The 19647-nt window shown below is 35.6% G+C and overlaps 1 long non-coding RNA gene across 1 annotated transcript in view; it reads left to right on the top strand.

The window, feature by feature from the left end:
- LOC130543145 (uncharacterized) overlaps nucleotides 1-19647 on the top strand; it is a 213649-nt gene that overhangs the window by 167017 nt on the left and 26985 nt on the right. The window contains exon 2 of the long non-coding RNA XR_008958240.1: nucleotides 13212-13290. This is a non-coding gene — a long non-coding RNA (uncharacterized LOC130543145). The remainder of the gene's footprint in view (nucleotides 1-13211; nucleotides 13291-19647) is intronic.

The raw sequence follows: 19647 nt of genomic DNA, 5'->3' as shown, positions 1-19647 counted from the left end.
AATTTGAACCAAACTGCCTGCAAGAACCACCTAGAAAAACTGGACCAAATTTTGCAAAATAAAATGAAGAATTGGGATAGCTACCAGGGGAGTAAAGGTTTGCAGCTTTTGAGACCACTTGTACCCACTGGGAACCTACTGATCTAGAAGATGTGGCTGAGAGGCTGAGAAGAAAGGAGTTTCAACAGAATTAGGGCTCCTGGGAGGGAAAAATTGGAATGCAGTCCTCACCAGGAAGGCAGAGGTGCTGATGAGCTGTACATCAGACAGAAGTACTAAAAAAAAAAAAAAAAAAAAAAAAAAAAAAAATTGGTTGACTCTCTCAGGAACTAAGGACGAGCTTTATTTCAGTAACGGTAAAGGCTTGTGGAATTTTGCCTCTCTTTACATTTTAAATTTCCAAAAACGGGATTTTGTTATTTTATATATTTAATGTTCCTTTATAATAATCTAAATTTACCCTTATTGCCTTGTATTCCTTCTTGCACCTCCATGTTTCCACCAGGGACCATTTTTCTTCTGCCTGAAATCTTTTTCTTTGTTAGAGACGTGCTGGTTCATTCTCAAAATTTTAGTGTCTGAAAAGGGGTCTTTTCACCATCATTTTTATAGGATGTATTTGGTGGGCACAGATGTCTGTGTTGGCAGCTATTTTGTATCAGTTACTTTGAGGAGTCAATCTGCCTTCCACTGTTCCTTTTGAGACATCACCTGATAGGCGTATTATTTCTTCTCTTTAGTATCTTGTCATTTTTCTGGCCTCATGGTTTTCCCTTCTACTTTGGCTTTTGGCAGTTTTAGTATGATCAGCCCAAGAGTTCTTTTCTCTGTATTTATCTTGTTTGGTATTTGTAATGCTTCTTGATTCCGTGACTTGATGTCTTTTGCAGATTAAACAAAATACACAGCTGTTATTTATTCAAATATTGGTCTTCCCATTCGTTCTGTGCTCTCTTTCTGGAATTCTAGTTACATATGTGTGACTTTTTCATTATGACCTATGTCTCTTACAGTTTCTTCTGAAATTCTGATTTGTGTGTGTATATGTGTTTCCATGCTCTTTCTGGCTATTCCTCATTATGTGTTTCATATTTCATATAAAGTAGAGATAGATTGTGGCTCAGTATTATGTGATTATTTTGCAGAGAGGAACTCTATTTGCTTCTGGCAGATAACTAGAACTTCTAGAAATGCAAGACTAGGCTCAAGTAACCAGGAACTGAAGTGAATCAACATTTGAACCAGGACATAATGGTTTCAAACCCTTGCTTTTAATGTCCATACCACACTATCTATCTTCCCTTTAAGGGTTTTTTTCAAAATGTAGATTTCACTGGTGGGGTACTTTCTGAGTGCTCGAATAGCTGAGAATTTGTTTGTTTCTTTTCTTCATAGGAGAACAACAAGTGGTTTCCATCTCAAATTCGTGAATCACTACTTTTTTTTTATTCAACCCTGTGTAGGTGTTCATGTATATTCACCAAATGTCAGGAAAGGGAAGTCCTAGGACAGCCCAATTTCTTTGTCTCTCGCGAGTCAACCTACAAAGGAAGCCTGACTGGATGTTTGTTGTAATCTCTTTCTCTTTTTAAAAATTTCACATCTTTGTTCAGATCTATAGATATGTCTAAGTATTGCTTTTTTTTTATTTTAATGTTTTTTTATTATGTTAGTCAGCATACAGTACATCCCTGGCTTCTGATGTAAAGTTCGATGATTCATTAGTTGCGTATAACACCCGGTGCACCATGCAATACGTGCCCTCCTTACTACCCATCACCAGTCTATCCCATTCCCCCACCCCCCTCCCGTATTGCTTTTTATAAAATTTGTTTCTCGTAATGAGTAAGCTTTTTTTTCCCCCCTTTGGACTCACAGTTCTATTTTTCTTCTTTCAGTACAGACCCTATTTCATTTATATTATTTATTTCTATTTACTTGGTTACACTAATTACTGACAGGTGATGTTTCTATTTTCCAGCCTCCATATTGACCATCACTACCTCACTACTTTTTATAATTTAAACTTAAATTGGCATCCTGGGAGATAATCCCCAGCTTCATATGGTGAGATATGTTACTTGAAGTGAAAAGTCTGCCATCAACTACTACTACTATAAATATTAATATCATTTTATCAATGTATTCCATTGCATTATTAAACCCATTACTACCAAATGGTTTACCAAAAAAAAAAAAAAAAAAAAAAGGTAACTCTTATCTGTGCCAGTCCTATACTCCTCAGTCTTAATCCTGCTTTCCCAAAGGGCACACATTTTAATAGCTTTTGCTTCAGATTTTTAGGATTCTGTCCTTTGCGTATTTACATAATACACTAAAATCTTTATTTCCTAGGTAGTAGCTCTCAATTTCATTCTTTGTAGAATAAGGATATTAATGCAACTGCTTTTCTTTGCCAGTCTTCCCCTTTTGCACATTCTAAATTTTACCACATGTACTTTTATATAGTCAGTGCTGCTAATATTTATAGTCTTCTTCATAACCATAATTAAATCTCCTGTTGCATAGATGTTAAAACTTAAAAATCATTAAGCAACGTTAAATCAGTATGAGTTGGGGAGGTACACTGCAGAACCACTGTAAGTTCTGTAATCATATTTTCTTTCTCACAGAGCTCTTAGTTTTCCTAAGTGCCTTCCCAATTTTTTCTGTATAGTGCCTTTATTATATCTTTAAATTATTTCAGTATCTCAAGCATTCTATTGGAACTGTTCATGGAATAGATACTTTCGTTTCAGGACTTGGTGATCCCTTCCCTCTCTGTACTGGTTGCTAGGATTCCAGCCATCTGCCATTTGTTGAAGTCTCCACTCTGTGCTCTTAAAGTTAATGCACTATTTCCTGGTTCCTAAATCATTTTTGGCTTATTTTATTATATTTTAATTGATTTTATTTTACTGGGGAGAAATCTTCAAGAATTTCCTTAATATATGTTGTATAGGAAGTAAATTTCCTGAGTCATTTTCTGTAAAAAGTGCCTCTATTCTTCCTTCCTACCTGGTTGAGAATTTGGAGTTCAATCAAGTTGCAATATAAACAGACACAGATGAGAATTATTTCCATTGACGTTAGAGCACAGTATGTATGCTATATATTATTTCATTTTTACATTAATAGTATTTACATGCTAAATTTCATTATGCAATATAAATGTTACATTGATATTGTAATTTTAAAATCTATTTTATGTAGAGTGTAGAAAAATGCAAGTTAGAAACCCTATTACTGCTATTAGGAGGCAAAAGCTTAAGTATAAAAAATAGATATAAGGATAAAATCAAAGAAATCAAGTAAAAATACTGTAATGTTACAAATGAATAGGAAATATCAGTATGGAGTCTCAATTATTTTGTCTTGTTTTGAAAACTGTATATTTTCAAGCTTTGTCCACCGAAAAAGCCTGAAATCAATGACAACCCATTAGCAATGAGTAACTCTGTACCCAGGGCTCCTTGAAGAAATAGCTGATTCCAGGTCTAGAGTAGGATTATGCTGATGTATCTTGAGCCAGGAAGCAAGGAAGTTTTCAAGAAAATTGGGCTAATGCAAACAAACAAAAAACAGGAGACACACTCAAAGCCTTTGGTCAAAGGAAGAGCAATTTGAGCACCAATAATCTGAAGAATACAACTGATTAAAACATATCAAAAATAAAATCTAGACTTCAAAATGACACAAAACAGGGAAAACAAGTCTCTTTGGACATCATTGGAAGTAACTAAGGCAACTTTGAACATGGACCATTAAAAAGAACATTAATTATCCTGCTTTTCCTGCATTCAGCATATTTCTTTTTCTTTTTTTTTTTTAAGATTTATTTGAGAGAGAAAGAGCACAAGCAGGGGGGAGGGACAGAGGAAGAGGGGAAAGCAGACTCCCTGCTGAGCAGGGAGCCTGATGTGGGGATCAATCCCAAGACCCTGAGATCATGACCTGAGCCGAAGGCAGCTTAACCAACGGAGCCACACAGGCGCCCCTGTGTTCAGCATATTTTAAGATAACCAAGTATCGCTAATTGATGGGGGAAAGTTCTCCTTTGCTGTAGAATTCCAGCTAGAAGATGTAGAAGGACCGACAAGATAGGAAATCTTTGTTTTGCAAGTCCTAATGAAATAAATAATGGATTCAGCTAATGATCATGAGTTAATGAAAACAGTAGATGAAAGGTTATGAGCTATTTCATAGAATTAAATTGCCAGGACCTGTATCCACTGATTGGTTTTAGCATCACTAATGACAGAACAAGCAGTCATTGTGGTCCTGAAACATGGTGCATGTGATACAACATGACACACAACATTACTTATAAAGTGCTTTTGCAAAACAAAGAAACAAAATAAAAACCTTAAGCCTAAATCTAATCAAGATCCACAGCTAACTTCATTTATAGGAGATAAACAGAAAGTAGTTAACACCAAAAAGAAGTGAATAAACAAGTCCAGAATGTGGAATATTCTTCAGGACCACTAATCCAGTTTTTGCAAAAACTCAGTAGCATGAGCAGGGCGGGGGGGTAGGTGGGCTACAAAGGGAATAAAAGAGATTCAAGAGACATACAGAACAAATGCAATGAAGATAACTTGTTTCAACCTTGATTTATCAAACCAACTATAATAAGGCATTTTTGAGATAATCACTACAGAAATTTGCTTATAGACCTAGTGTCCCTGAAAAAGAGTTGTTTGTCAGGTATGATAATGACAATATAGTTTTGTAAGAATGTGTATATATTTTTAAAAATACATACTGATATACACAAAAGTGAAATGACCCACCATCACTGATTTGCTTTAAGATTATTCAGCAAAGGAAATGTGAAAAAGAGACCGATGAAGCAAATGTTACAAGATCTTGATAATTGTGTCTGGGTGAAGGTTATGTGAAGGTTCAGTGTGCTCCCTTTAAAAAGCTTTACTAAAGGGGTGCCTGACTGGCTCAGTTGGTAGAGCATGTGACTCTTGATCTTGGGGTTTTAAGTTCAAGCTCCACGTTGGGTGTAGAGATTACTTAAAAAATAAAAAAATCTTTAAGAAAAAAAAAACTTTACTAAAAAACTTACATAAGTATTCTGAAAGTAGACATTCTAAATACTGAAGTTTTAATATTCAGTTTTATTTTGTACTATGTCTAAGCTTTAATGTTTAATTTTTAACTCCAATCCATTTGGTTTTGTGTATATGTGTGGAAGGGGGTGAGTAATGTTAGAGGATGATCAAAATTCATCAACCTGATTCAATTCAACCAATATTTATTAAGCACCTAATCTTTCCCAGGTATTTGGGATACGAAGATGGATATGATACCAGAGAAATAATATCAGTTTGTACCCAGTAAATAGAACTAAATGATTAATTTCTGTCAGATGGAATGAGAAATAGCTTCATATAGAATTTATAATTTGAGCTGGGGCTTTAGGAATAAGTAAGAGCTTGTCAGAAGGTGAGTTGAAAATTCTTCACAAAAGGAACACAAGGGTAAAGCCACAGGTTTGTGGAACTAAACCTTAAGGTTTGGGCAAGTGCTATTGACTCTGCTGGAAGGTAAATGCGAGTGGGGAAAGAGATAAAATAGTGATTTGGCCAGTGGCCCTGCTTTTCATCTTGGGAAACTGGGCCACACCTTGTTCGAAAGGAGGTAACTGGAAGGAGTGAAAGTGAGGAATGATTATCCTGGTAACATTGAGGAAGGCAGGGAGAAAAAGTGCAAAGGATTCAAATAACCTAGGTAAGAACTCACCTGGGATTGAACTGTGTCAATGAGAAGAGTAGTACAAACCTGAGATCCTTAGCAATTGATTAGAGGGAAAGGTGAGAGAGTGACTTTACAACCATGCCCTTAGTGTTATCTTTAGACCATATTCTGTGGGAATGCGCTGGGTTTGATCTTTGCCTGGAAGTTCATTCTCTATCATCCATTGCCATCACAGAGGCTGGTAGTTTCCTGTACCAGTAAGCATATACAAACTGACCAGGGAATGGAATAGAGAGATTAAAAAGAGACCCACAGAAAATCCAGTCACGTGGTTTGTGAAAAAAAAATCCACTGTAGTATAAGATTATGGTTTTATCAATAGCTGATGCTTGTTCAAGTGGATATCCATGGTTTAAGTAGGATATACATACAAAAGCATCAACTATAAAAGAAGGGATTGACCTCAACAAAACTGAAACCTTTGTCAGAAAACACAGTTAAGAGAGGGAGAAGGTGAGTAGAAAGTAGAAAATATTCCCAATACAAATAACAGAAAACTCATCCAGAATGCAGAAAGCACTGTAAAGCAGTAACAACAAACAAATAATAAAATGGCCAGAAGACTTTAACAGCCAAGATCACCAAAAAAAGTAAAATTTGCAATAAACATATGGAAAGGTGCTTTAACTCATTAATTATCCTACTAAAACCAGGTTAATTCCATAGTGAGAAACTACGCAAGCACTAGAATGGTAAATATTAAAACAGAAAGAAAAAACCCACACCCACGAGAAACCCAAAACCAAAACAAACAAAAACCAGTAATGGCTAATATCAAGCCCTGGAGAGGATTTGGAAAACCAGAATCCTCACACACAACGAAGGAAGTGTAAATTCGAGTAAACTTTTTTGGGGGGGCGTGGGCAGAGGGAGACGGAGAGAGAGAATCTTAAGCAGTCTCCACCTCCACACCCAGCTCAGAGCCTGCCACAGGGTTTGGTCTCAACAACCTTGAGATCACGACCTGAGCCAAAATCAAGAGTCAGACATGTAACCACCTGAGCCACCCCAGTGCCCCAAGTGGACATTTTTGAAAACCATTTGTTAATATCTATTAAAACTTAAAACATGCATACCCTATGACCTAGGAATTTCACTCCTAAATGTTTACTTAAAAGATAAACATGCATATGTTCACCAAAAAGAATGTTCACAGCAGCAACAATGATAGAGCTGAAGTTTGGAAACATTGAACATGAACAGAACAGAATGCATAAATACATGGTGATGTATTCCTATAATGGATCGCTACACAGTGATGAGGGAAAATAAGCAGTGTTTAATGTAGCATAGATAAATCTCATGAATATAATTCTGACCGTAAGAAGCTACAACAAAATTAAATATTCTGTATGGTTCCATTTATGTAAAGTTCAAAAATAAAAAACTGGGGCAAGAGATGTCAAGATATTGGTTATCTGTGCAAAGGCAGTGATTAGGCGGGGCACAACCGGGGCTTCTAGGATGTGGAAATGCTCCTACTCTTTGCACTTGTAGAGATTTATCAAGATGTATGCATTTATAATTTATACCCTTTTAAAAGTTACAAGTTTTATTTATAAAATAGAGTTAAGTTAGCTCAGGATCTTACCATAAGAATCAGTAGATTGAGAAAAATTGAATCCACCCATGACATGAGCTACATACAGAGTATAACCAATTCACTAAGTGTACTGAAGATACACGCATAATAACTAGTGTAAATATACTCATCCATACGTATTTATATAATGACTTATAGGCAATATGTCATAAATATTACCCATTTTTTAAAGTCCATTCCAAGTCAGTACTTTTTCTATCAAGTCTTCTCATTTAAATCTCTTTTCCAAGCTTTTCCAGCAAATAACAATTGTATCAATAATTGGAAAATTTAATACATGCTGTCTCATTCCTTAGATATTTCATATAGGCTAGTCTTATCTCCCAGGCTACACATTCCTGAATGGGGAAACATCTTATCCATGCAACACACTTACAAGTACCAAAAAATACTTAGCAAATCACTGTGTGAGATAATTTAGATAAAATGTCATTGACAGTATGATTTGTACATAACAAAATAATATCAAATGCTACCTAAGCACACTGACACAAACACACTTACAGGACACTCACAGGCAAATCTGCAAATCCATGGTCTTTCCGTTTTTGAGGGATAAGTTGTTGTGAGAGTCAGAGTTGCGTCCCACTACCGAAGTCACAATCAAATAGCTGTTATCACTTCCTCCCTTGGTAACCAGGGCAAGGCTTCAATACAGAGACTTGGCCAACCAGATATGATACAGAAAAGCAAGGGCAGAGGACAATCCTTTCCAGCACTGGCAGTGAGAGCATTTCCAAAGGTAGGAGTGGCAGGGAAGAAGGCTCCTAGAGCATGATTTGGCTGTGATTTGTCCTTCTTAGTATTGATTTCTGACCTTTATTGCCCAGCTTCCTAGAGAACTGGTGATTCATCCAGTATCCTTTCAAACTTTACTCTTTGACTTATATTAAAATCATTTCCTTTTGGATAGAAATAAAAACTCTTAGGAATATATTTGTATTTGTGTACACACTTGTATTCCTACATATATATATATTTACCCATATATCCAAAAATTTCTAAAAACAGACGTGTATGTATATATGTGTGTATTGTCAATGTCATGTCAATGTCACATAGTTGAGATTTTTTAATAAGTTACTTTTATTCCACTGTAGTTAATATGAAGTATTATATGAGTTTCAGGTATATGATATAGTGATTCATCAAGTCTGTACAATACTTGGTGCTCATCATGATAAGTGTACTTGTAATCCCCATCACCTATTTTACCCATGCCCCCCTCCCCCACCTCCCCTCTGGTAATCATCAGTTCTCTATAGTTAAGAGTCTGTTTCTTGGTTGGTCTCTCTTTTTTTTTTTTCCCTTTGTTCACTTGTCTTGTTTCTTAAATTCCGTATATGAGTAGGATCATAAGTTATTTGTCTTTCTCTGACTTATTTCACTTAGCATTATTCTCTCTGGCTCATCCATGTCATTGCAAATGTCAAGATTTCATTACTCATGGCTGAATAATAATCCATTGTGTATACATCCCACATCGTCTTTATCCATTCATCTATCAGTGGACAGTTGGACTGCTTTCATAATTTTGCTACTGTAAATAATGCTTCAATAAACATAGGGGTGCATGTATCCCTTTGAATTAGTATTTTTGTAGTCTTTGGGTAAATACCCAGTATTACAATTACTGAATCATAGGGTAGTTCTATTTTTAACTTTTTGAGGAAACTCCATACTGTTTTCCACAGCGGCTGCACCAGTTTGCCTTCCCACCAATAGTGCAGGTTCTTTCTTCTCCACATCCTTGTCACCAGTTAGTGTTTCTTATGTTTTTCATTTTAGCCATTTTGGCAGCTGTGAGACGATATCTCATTGTAGTTTGGGTTTGTATTTTCTTGATGATGGGTGATGTTGAGCATTTTTTCATGTGTCTGTTGGCCATCTAGATGTCTCCTTTGAGAAATGTCTGTTCCTGTCTTCTGCCCATTTATTAAATTAGATTATTTGGGGGGTGTTAAATTGTATCAGTTCTTTATATATTTTGGATACTAACCCATTAGTGGATATGTCTTTTGCAAATATCTTCTCTTAGTCAATAGGCTTTTGGTTTTGTTGATTATTTCCTTCACTGTGCAGAAGATTTTGTGTAGTCCCAACAGTTTATTTTTGCTTTTATTTCCCCTGCCTGGGGAGACCTATCTAGAAATATGTTGCTACAGCCAATGTCAGAGACATTACAGTCTGTGCTCTCTTCAAGGATTTTTATGGCTTCAGGTTTCACATTTAGGTCTTTAATCCATTTTGAGTTTATTTTAGTATAAGGTTAATAAGGTGGTCTAGTGTCAATCTTTTGCATGTGACTGTCCAGTTTTTGCAGCACCACTTGAAGAGACTTTTTCCCACTGTGTATTCCTAACTCGTTTGTCCTAGATTAACTGACCATATAAGCATGAGTTTATTTCTGGGCTTTCTATCCTGTTCCATTGATATATGTGTCTACTTTTCTGCCAGTACCATACTGTTTTGATTACTGTAGCTCTGAAGTGTGTCTTGAAATCTGAGATTGTGATACCTCCAGCTTTGTTCTTTTTCAAGATTGCTTTGGCTATTCAGGGCTTTTGTGGTTTCATACAAATTTTAGTATTATTTTTTCTAGTTTTGTGAAAAATATTGGTATTTTAATAGGGATTGCTTTGAATCTACGGATTGCTTTGAGCAATATGGACGTTTTAACAATATTTACTCTTCCAATTCATGAGTAGGGTATATGTTGCCATTTGTGCCATCCGTAATTTCTTTCATCTGTGAATTATAGTTTTCATGTGGGTCTTTCACCTTCTTGGTTAAAATTTTTCTTAGATATTTTATTCTTTTTGGTGCACTTGTAAATGGGATTGTTTTCTCAATTTTTTTCTCTTACTTTGTGATTAGTGTATAGAAATGTGACAGATTCTGTATATTCATTATATATCCTGCACCTTCACTTAATTCTTTTATTACTTCTAATAATTTTTGGTGGAATCCTTAGGGTTCTCTCTGTATGTCCTCTGCAAATAATGACAGTCATCTTTTTTTTTTTTAACTGTTTGAATGCTTTTTATTTCTTGTATGATTTCTATGGCTAGGACTTCTAGTACTATGTTGAATAAAAGTGATGACAGTGGACATCCTTGTCTTGTTTCTGACCTTGGGGAAAAGCTTTCAGTTTTTCACCACTGAGGATGTCAGGTGTGGGTTCTTCATATATGTCCCTTATTATGTTGAGGTATGTTCCCTCTGAATCCAATTTAAGTTTTAATATTTTATTTTTCTCATTGATCAGCCAGTTGCTTGACTAGTTATTGAGTAATTGTTCTATTTCTAATTAATTTGAATTGCCATCTTTATTATGTATTAAATTTATATGGTGTATAGACTTCCTAATGGCTCTTTTCCCCAATTTCATTATTCTATAGGTTTATTCCTGTGCTAACTTATCTCCATTAAATTATTGCAACTTTTTCATTTTATTTATTTCCTGGTTGAACAGATGGTATCTTATTTTCATTGAAATAAGCTCTTTTGTATCCACTTCCTCATTCTAGCACTTTTTTTTTCAAATTTTTTTTTTTTGGTTATCTAAGAGGTTTATCTACAGTATCGTTCTTCTCAAAGAACCAGTTCTTAAATTTATTCATCAATTTTATAGTTTTTTTCTATCTAGTACTTCATGGTTTATTTGAACATATTTTTACTTAAATATTATCTATTTCAACCAATCCGATTTATTCTCAGTTCTTTGGGGATGGTTCTAATTCATTAACTGTAAATAGGATCTTTTCTCTTTTCCTTGATTTATGCTAATTCCATCTCAAAAATTCTCCCCCCAAAATTCACTCAGGCAAATTCCATACTCCTTCATGGCCCATTTTACATGACCCAGTGAAACCTTTCTTCTCAGGCTGAATCCATTTAGTACAATCATTTGCTTTTTCATACATAATACTGTTTCTTAATCTGACCTTTGTATATACCTAGCTTCTTCTGGTAGATTGAATGTATTAGAAACAGGAACTAATTTTTGTAACAACTTGGCACAGGAGTCAACAGGTTTTTAAATGAGCCACTGACAAGCATATATTAATCTTCTACTTTATTTAGTCACCTGTCTTTTGATTAAAAAGATACCATACGTTTTTAACAGGTTAAAATGTCACACCAGGAAAATTACAAATCAAACAAATCCAGGGGAAAAATTGATTGGAAGTTTAGAGGCAAGGGAATTCATATATATTTATAAAATATAAAAGAGATATTTAGTTTGGGGTCTCTCAATAACTAAAGCAAAAATTGAAGAATAATTGAAATATTTTATTAGAAGAGTAGTAGAGTATGCTGCTTTGTGGAAGAGAACATGTAAGTTGAAATGCTTGATGTTGAGTGCCTTATATGGTAGGCTAGAAATAAAACAAGAGGGTCTCTAATAAGGGCAAATATAAGTGGACTGAGGAAATAGAGCAAGTCATTGCTGGCCCTGGTAGTGGGAAATGTTATCATGGGTCACTTACGTACACTTTCACATGGGTCTCTAGGGAAGGTTAGATTTCAGATAAGTTTACTATCATGGTAAGAATATTCCAGATAGGTGCAATAACAGGAGTTCTGTTAAGATGCACTACACATTTTATATGACAAACCGCAGTGGGTAAATCAGTAACTGAGGCTGTGACATAGGTAAAACAACCAAAGCTGGAACACCATCTCTTTCTCATTCCATGAATTGTATTTAAATGTGGAAGAGAACCGGGTTGATACAGGCTTAACCTACATAGCGGCTATTATGATGCCGCATTCATTAAGAAATTCCCAGTTCAACATTAAGACAGGATTGAAGCATTCCGAGGTTTCAAGAGAAACTTCCATACATAGCATGCTGACTGGGAGATAGATGTAAAACTTAGTTTTTTCATGATCCTGTTTCATGTCAGCCTCATAGTTAATAACCATATAACTAGACTTTTTCTGTTGTCCAATGAGAAATGGAAATATTTGATGGAAGCAAGTGGTTAAGTTACCACTACGTGTGAGACCAGTTTATTCTCAAAACGTGTACAGTTTATCCGTAATCAACCAAAGGTCATAAAGCATTAAAAGAAATAATCTAGTATACTAAAGTCATACAGACTGCCAGGTGTTTAAAACCCAGAGTAAAATTGTTTGTTGGTAATGTGTGCATGGAAACACTGTGAACATAGTCAAAGGAGGCCCTTCAGCAATGCAAACACAGATAAGATGCTTAATCTGAATTACAAGTCTTTACCTGGTTTTCTCTTCTTGAATGAAGGATCTTCATTGTTTGCTTCTTTTTCATGGGATGTTAAACATTCAGAACAATTTATGAAGCCATAAACCTGAAAGATTTCTTTTTCAGCTTAAGCTAAGTCAAGGCAATCTTTATTTTTATTTGTCTAGTCCATACCACTAAAATCAGTTTATCATTGACTGAAGTGACCATAGTTATTCCCTCTGGGGTACCATTATAATGATCCTTTTTATTTTTATTTCCTACTTTACTGTTTTGCTAAAATCAATATTTGAGGCTTCATTAAATTGACAGCTAAATCTGAAATGTGTTTGCTATCGTTCAAAATGCAAATGACTATTTGGTGCTTTTAGTTTCAAAAAAAGTAAACATGTCAGGGATATTATGAATGTATATGTTTATTTTGAAATTTTCTACTCAGTAGGTTCCTTTATACTTCTGTAGATAAATCTTTTATAGAAACATAAATTAGAAAATATTTCTTGATTTAATTGGCTACCATTATTTTTTTAAAAAGTAAAATTAGAAGATAGTCAATCCTAAAGATACATGAATTATGTGTGTGTGTGTTTTTTTTTTTTTTAACAGAGTCATCATGCACATTTCCTGAATTTGTTCTCAGCTTCCCTGCTGTGTGAATTTGATCAAAGAATTTTAAGAATACAAGGTGAGAATTTGCCTTATTTATCACCACATAGCTTGGTTCTGTCATTTTCCACATTAATAGGATTTTGTGACTGAATGACCTTGTTAATACAGCAATATGTTTTCTGCCATATCATCAGTAACAATCTTCATAGGAAAAATAGCATTAAAAAAAACATGGTTCATTTCACTCCATTTTTTTCTCTAACAAAAGCAAACAACTTCCATTATGTCCTAATGCAACAACCACCATAAAAAAAAAAAAAAGCTACTTTGAGTGTTGAAAATATAACATGTTGAAATAGAAGGCCAAAAACCTGCTGTCGGACAACACAATCAGATGCAGACATCTGGGTCTTTGGCAAAATGTTAAAAAAAAAAAAAAAAAAAAAAAGGGACATATTTTCTACCAGACAAAGAAAAATGGAATTAGGACACCTCTAAAAGACCTCTAAAGATTACTACAAAAAATGAGTTGTACTAAGATGACTAAAAGTCATTTTTTTCCTTCTTTAAATCTTTGAACCCTCGTGATGTTATGTCAGTTGCTGTTAACGCCACACTATCGCATCAGTCAATTCTGCCTGCATGATTTAGTATTAAAGAGGTTGTCTCTTAACCAAAAGCAGACACTTTGCTAAAGGGAGATTAAGAATCCCAGTAATCTAACCTCATGGGCAGCTAGGTAATTTGGCTCTTCGAAGAAGTAAGTGATCTTTATTGGGGATGTTCAACAGGTGTTTCACTTGCTCATCTCTGATTTTCCCATTCCTCACCACCAGATCCCTATGCTTTCTGGAAACTTTCTACCGATAAAATATTTTCCACTTCCACTCTTTTAGGTAATTCACTACTTGTCAGGACGCGTTAGTTTCTCCATCCGAAGGCTGTTTATCTTCAATTTCCACTCTGCTCATGTAGCCTCATTATTTGTGCCATCCTTTCTTCTCCACCTTGGTTTTTTTTTTAAGTATTATTTTCAGGTGTACAACAGTGATGCAACAACTGTATACATTATGTCATGCTTACCAAAAGCGTAGCTTCCATCTGTCACCATACAACGCTATTACAATGCCAATTGGCTATACTCCCTACGCTGTACCTTTCATCCCCATGATGTACTCATCCCATGGCTACAAGCCTGTATCTCCCTCTGCCCCCCAGCAACCACCAGTTTGTTCAGCGTATTTATGGGTCTGTTTCCGATTTGTTTATTTAGGTTCCACATGTAAGGGAAGTCATATGGTCTTTGTCTTTCTCGGAATTAATTAATTTAGCTTAATATCCTCTAGATCCTTCCTTGTTGTCACAAATGGTAAGATCTTCATTCTTTATTATGGCTGATTAATAATCTGTTGTATATGTACACCACATCTTCTTTCTCCATTCTTCAATCAATGGGCACTTAGGCTGCTTCTGTAACTTGGCTATTGTAAACTATGCTGTAAAAATCATAGGGGTGCATATATTTATTCAAATTAGTGATTTTCTTTGGTAAATACCATCCCTTTATCCTGAAACTAAATCCCACTTGATTATAGTAAATGATTCCTTTTAATGCATTGTTGATTGTGCTTCGCTAATACTTTGTTGAGGGTTTATATTTCTATGTTTATGGAGGATACTGGCCTATAGGTTTTTTTTGTAGTGGCTTTGGTTATGGTAGGCAGGTAATGCTGGTCTCATAGAATGTATTAGGAAGCTTTCCTTCCTCTTCTATTTTCTGGAAAAGGAGAATAGCTTAAGGAGAATAATTTAAGAATAAAAGCTATCAACTCTTCTCTGTTTTGTAGCAGTCACAGGTGAAGGCATCTGGTCCTGTACTTTGTTGGAAGTTTTTTGATAACTGATTCAATTTTGTTATTAGTAATCTGTCTGGATTATGTATTTCTTCCTTATTCAGTTTTGGAAGATTGTTACCAGGAATTTATTAATTTCTTCTAGGTTGTTCAAGTTGTGGGCATATAATTTTTCATTGTAGTCCCTTATAATCCTTTGTATTTCTGTGGCATTCCTTGTTACTGTCTTTTTTCATTTTTGATTTTATTTATTTGGGTCCGCTAAAGGTTTATCAATTTTTTTTTTTTTTAAGAACCAGCTCTTGGTTTCATGATCTTATCTCATTTCCACTCGACTTTCTTCCTCCAATAACTTTAGGCTTTGTTTATCATGTTTCTAGTTACTCTAGGTGTAAGTTTAGATTGTTAGATATTTTGTTTCTTGAGATAGGAATGTATTGCTGTAAACATCCCTCTTAGGACTGCTTTTGCTTCATCCCAAAGATTTTGAAGCCCTGTGTTTCAATTTTCATTTGTCTCCATGTATTTTTAAAGTTCCTCTTTCATTTCTTCATCGACTCATTGGTTGTTTAGCTTCCACGTGTTTGTGGTTTTTTTTACAGTTTTTTCTTATAATTGATTTTTAATTTCATACTACTGTGGCCAGAAAAGATGCTTGACGTTTCAATCATCTTAACTTTATTGAGATTTACTTTGTGGCCTGCTGTGATCTATCCTGGAGAGTGTTCTATGTGCACTTGAAAAGAATGTGTATTCTGTTTTAGGATGGAATGTTGTATATAGATCTGTTAAGTCTATTTGGTTTAACGCATCATTCAAAGACACTGTTTCCTCATTGATTTTGTGTCTGGTCAATCTATCCATTGATGTAAGTGGGACATGAAAGTACCCTGTTTGTTAATATCTGCTTTATGTACTAGGTGCTCCAATGTTGGGTGTGTAGATATTTAGAATTATTACATCCTCTTGTAATGTCTGATAGATCCCTTGTTGGATTCATCCCTCTTTCTTTGTCTCGTTACAGTCTTGGTTTTAAAGTCTATTATGTCAGATGTAGCACTGATACCCTGGGCTATTTGTCTGTATGTGTCTTTAGGTCTGAAGTGAGTCTCTTGTAGGCAGCATATAGATGGATGACAGGATAAAAAAAAACACAAGACCTATGTCTTTTGATTGGATTGTTTAGTCCATTTGTATCTTAAGTGTGCATTTGTTGCCATTTTGTTCACAGTTTCTGGTTGTGTTTGTGCTCCTTTCTTATTATCCTGCTCTCTTTCATCACGATTGATGACTTTAGGCTTATTTTTTGTGTGTCTATTATTGGTTCTCCAAGGTTCACATACAACATCCTAAGTATTTAGCAGTTTGTGTTAAGTCCATGGTCACTGAAGTTCAAACAAATTCTAAAAGCACTTCACTTTTACTCCCCATTTTCATATTCTATGTATATGTTGTCCTGTTTTATTGTTTGAATCCCCTTACCTAGATAGAATTTTTATTCCTTTTGTCTTTTTACCTTCATACTAGCTCTACTGCCTTTACTACACATTTAATTTTACTCAGGAAATGTTTTCCTTTCCTAATTTTCTTCTAATTAAGGCCTTTTCTTTTCCAGCTAAAGTCCCTTTAATATTTCGTGTAATGCTGGTTTAGTGGTGACGAATTCCTTTAACTTTTGCTTGTTGGAAAACTCTTTTTCTCAATTCTGAATGAGCTTTTAGGTTTTTTCCTTTTAGCATTTTGAATATACCATGTCACTCTCTTTAGGCCTGCATAGTTTCTGCTGAAAAATCAGCTAGTACTCCTCTTATGGGGTTTCCTTTTGTATGTAACTAGTTGTTTTTCTCTTACTGCTTTTAAAATTCCTTCTTAATCTCATCTCTGGTTTCTGACATTTTAATTATTATGTGTCATAGTGTGACACTTCTTTGGGTTCAATCTCTTTGCTTCCTAAACTTAGATGTGTCTTTCCTTATGTATGTTAGCCAAGTTTTCGGCTATTATTTATTTTTCTGCCCCTTTATCTCTGTATTCTCTTTCTGGGACCCCTATCATGCAAATGTTTGCTTGCTTGATGTCTGATAGATCCCTTAACCTGCCTTTATTTTTTAAAATGCTTTTTTTTCTTTTTGTTGTTCACCCTGGTTGCTTTCCATTACTCTATCTATCTTCCAGATTGCTGATCCATTCTTCTGCATCCTCTAATCATCTGTTGATTCCCTCTCCTGAATTTTTCCATCTCTTTATTGACGTTCTCAGAGTTCAGCTGCTTTTCTCTCCAGTCTGTCTAGTGAGTATCCAATAGATTGCTTATCTCCATTTCATTTATGTTTTTTTCCTGAAGTAAGTTTTATCTATCTTCTTTCATGGTCTTGTATGAGCCTGGTTACTTTGTCTGGATGACTGGAGCTGAAGTGAGCACACTCTAGGGGAGTTCCAGGGTATTCTGTACTGGAAGACCCTGGCAAGTCATCTGGAACCAAAGTGAGATGTGCCTGGTGTGTTTCAGAGTGCTTTGCACCTGTGTCACTGTGGTGAGATGGCTGGAGCCATGTAATAAGTGCTGACCAAGGGTCTCCCAGTATACATCACAGTAGAGTGGCTAGGACTTTTTGTTGGTGTGGGCTAGGAGTCTGGGGCTTACTGAGGCAGTAGGCCTATCTATCAAGATGGTGGTGAAATGTAAACTACGGCATTTACCAACCCTTCCAACCTGGAAAGAGCTCCCAGCTCTCACCTGCCACTCTCACCTGCCATTTGGTGGAGTGCTATTCTAGTTGCTCTTACAAACCATGGATTCTTTCTGTGCCCCTGGGCAGAGGAACCTGTTTGTGGTCTCTCTCTACCATCCCTGCCCACTGAAGTTCTCAGTGTCAGAGGTCGGGTTCCCTCTGTTACCATGTCTTTCTTGCCATTCTCTATGTGGTCTACTTTTGTTGTGCCGAAGCTATTCAGTCATACCTCAGTTCTTCTTCAAGACGAATCGCTCTCTAAACAGGTATATATTTGTGTCTGTGGAGGGCTTGAGTTTAAGATCTTCTTACATGACCATCTTAGACCCTCAGAGCAGTTGCTCCAAAATGCCTGAGAGGTGGCTAGCTTTTCACAGTAACAGCAAAGCCTAAAAGAAAATGATGTACCAGATATCAGTCTGATAAAAGCTTCCAAAATTTGTTTTACAAGACATAGGCTTAATTTACTTTTCTTTTGCTCCTTTGAGCAGGCCTCAAGTGTGTCAGTGATTATAATGACCGTGAGGCTAACATAGATCACTTCTATTTTAGGAGATCATGAAGGGCATGCAGGATTAGTCTGTTAGGGCTGCCTTAAGCAACAGAAATTTATTGCCTCATAGTCCTGGAAGCTAGAAATCTGAAATTGAGGTGTCAAGAGGGTAGGTTCCTTCCTGTGTTCCCTCTCTCTATATATCATCTTCTTTTATGTGTCTCTTGTGGACTGAATTGTGCCCCCTACCAATTCTTACGTTAAAACTCTAATTCACGGTGGAACTGTATCTGGAGGCAGGCCCTACAAGGAGGTAATTAAGGTTAAATGAGGTTGTAAGGGTGGAGCCTTAATCTGATAGGATGGTGTCCTCAGAAGAAGATTAAGAGATCTCTGCATGTGTACAGAAGACCTGTATGAAGACACGATGGGAAGATGGCCATCTATAAGCTAGTACGAGAGGTCTCACCAGACACCAACCCTGATGGCACCTTTACTTCAACTTTTGTAAGAAGGTAAATTTCAGTTGTTTAAGCTCCTCAGTTTCTGATATTTTATCAGGCTAGCCCCAGTAGACTTAGAGTGTCCAAATTTCCCTTTTGTAATAAGGACACCCGTCATATTGGACTCTAACGTAATCTTTTTAAAGCACAGATGAATATATAGCACAAAACAGATATACTGTACATCTATGGTATAGAAAAACACACACAGCATTTACAGCCCCTAGCAATGGCTCCTTTTAAACCCCCAAACATCTGCCCTCTTCGTCACTCACCTTACATAGCCTGTGCCCTGTTCTGGTTCCTTTTCCTCACTTTCTTTATTAAAGCTGAACATTATAAAGAAAGTCAATACTGAATGCCTTAACTGCAAGTTCTTTCACTGTATTTAAATGTTTGTTTACATATAACTGATGAGAGATGGTAGGATAAACTGAAAGATAGGAAAACACATCTAAAGTTTTAGGACACACCTTCAATGGAACATGAGCTTGAGAAGAAAATGATGAAGTTCTATTTCCGTATTAGAAGAAAAAAAGAAGTATTATATTAATTTCCTAAACTAATAGTTTTAATAATGTCAATGACAGTTGTGATATGCCCATGGAAAAGCAAATCTATATAAAGAGGACAAGGCTTTTCAACACCTTCACTGAGAATATTTATTACAAAACTCAAAAACCCTTCACAATTGCCATTCAATCCTAGGAAAGAAGCAAAATGCTATCCAATTCCAAGCAGGTAGGAACAATGCAGTTAAGGTGCCAAAATTTGAGTACGGTCGTGTCTTTTCTTTGTTACTTTTCAGGAGAAAAAAAATGAAAGAAAACAAACACATTTCAGTAACTTTTT

Source organism: Ursus arctos, unplaced genomic scaffold (assembly GCF_023065955.2).
Source record: "Ursus arctos isolate Adak ecotype North America unplaced genomic scaffold, UrsArc2.0 scaffold_8, whole genome shotgun sequence".
NCBI lineage: Eukaryota > Metazoa > Chordata > Mammalia > Carnivora > Ursidae > Ursus > Ursus arctos.
The sequence above is the reverse complement of the archived record's forward strand: the minus strand, read 5'-3'. Positions and strand labels throughout refer to the sequence as shown.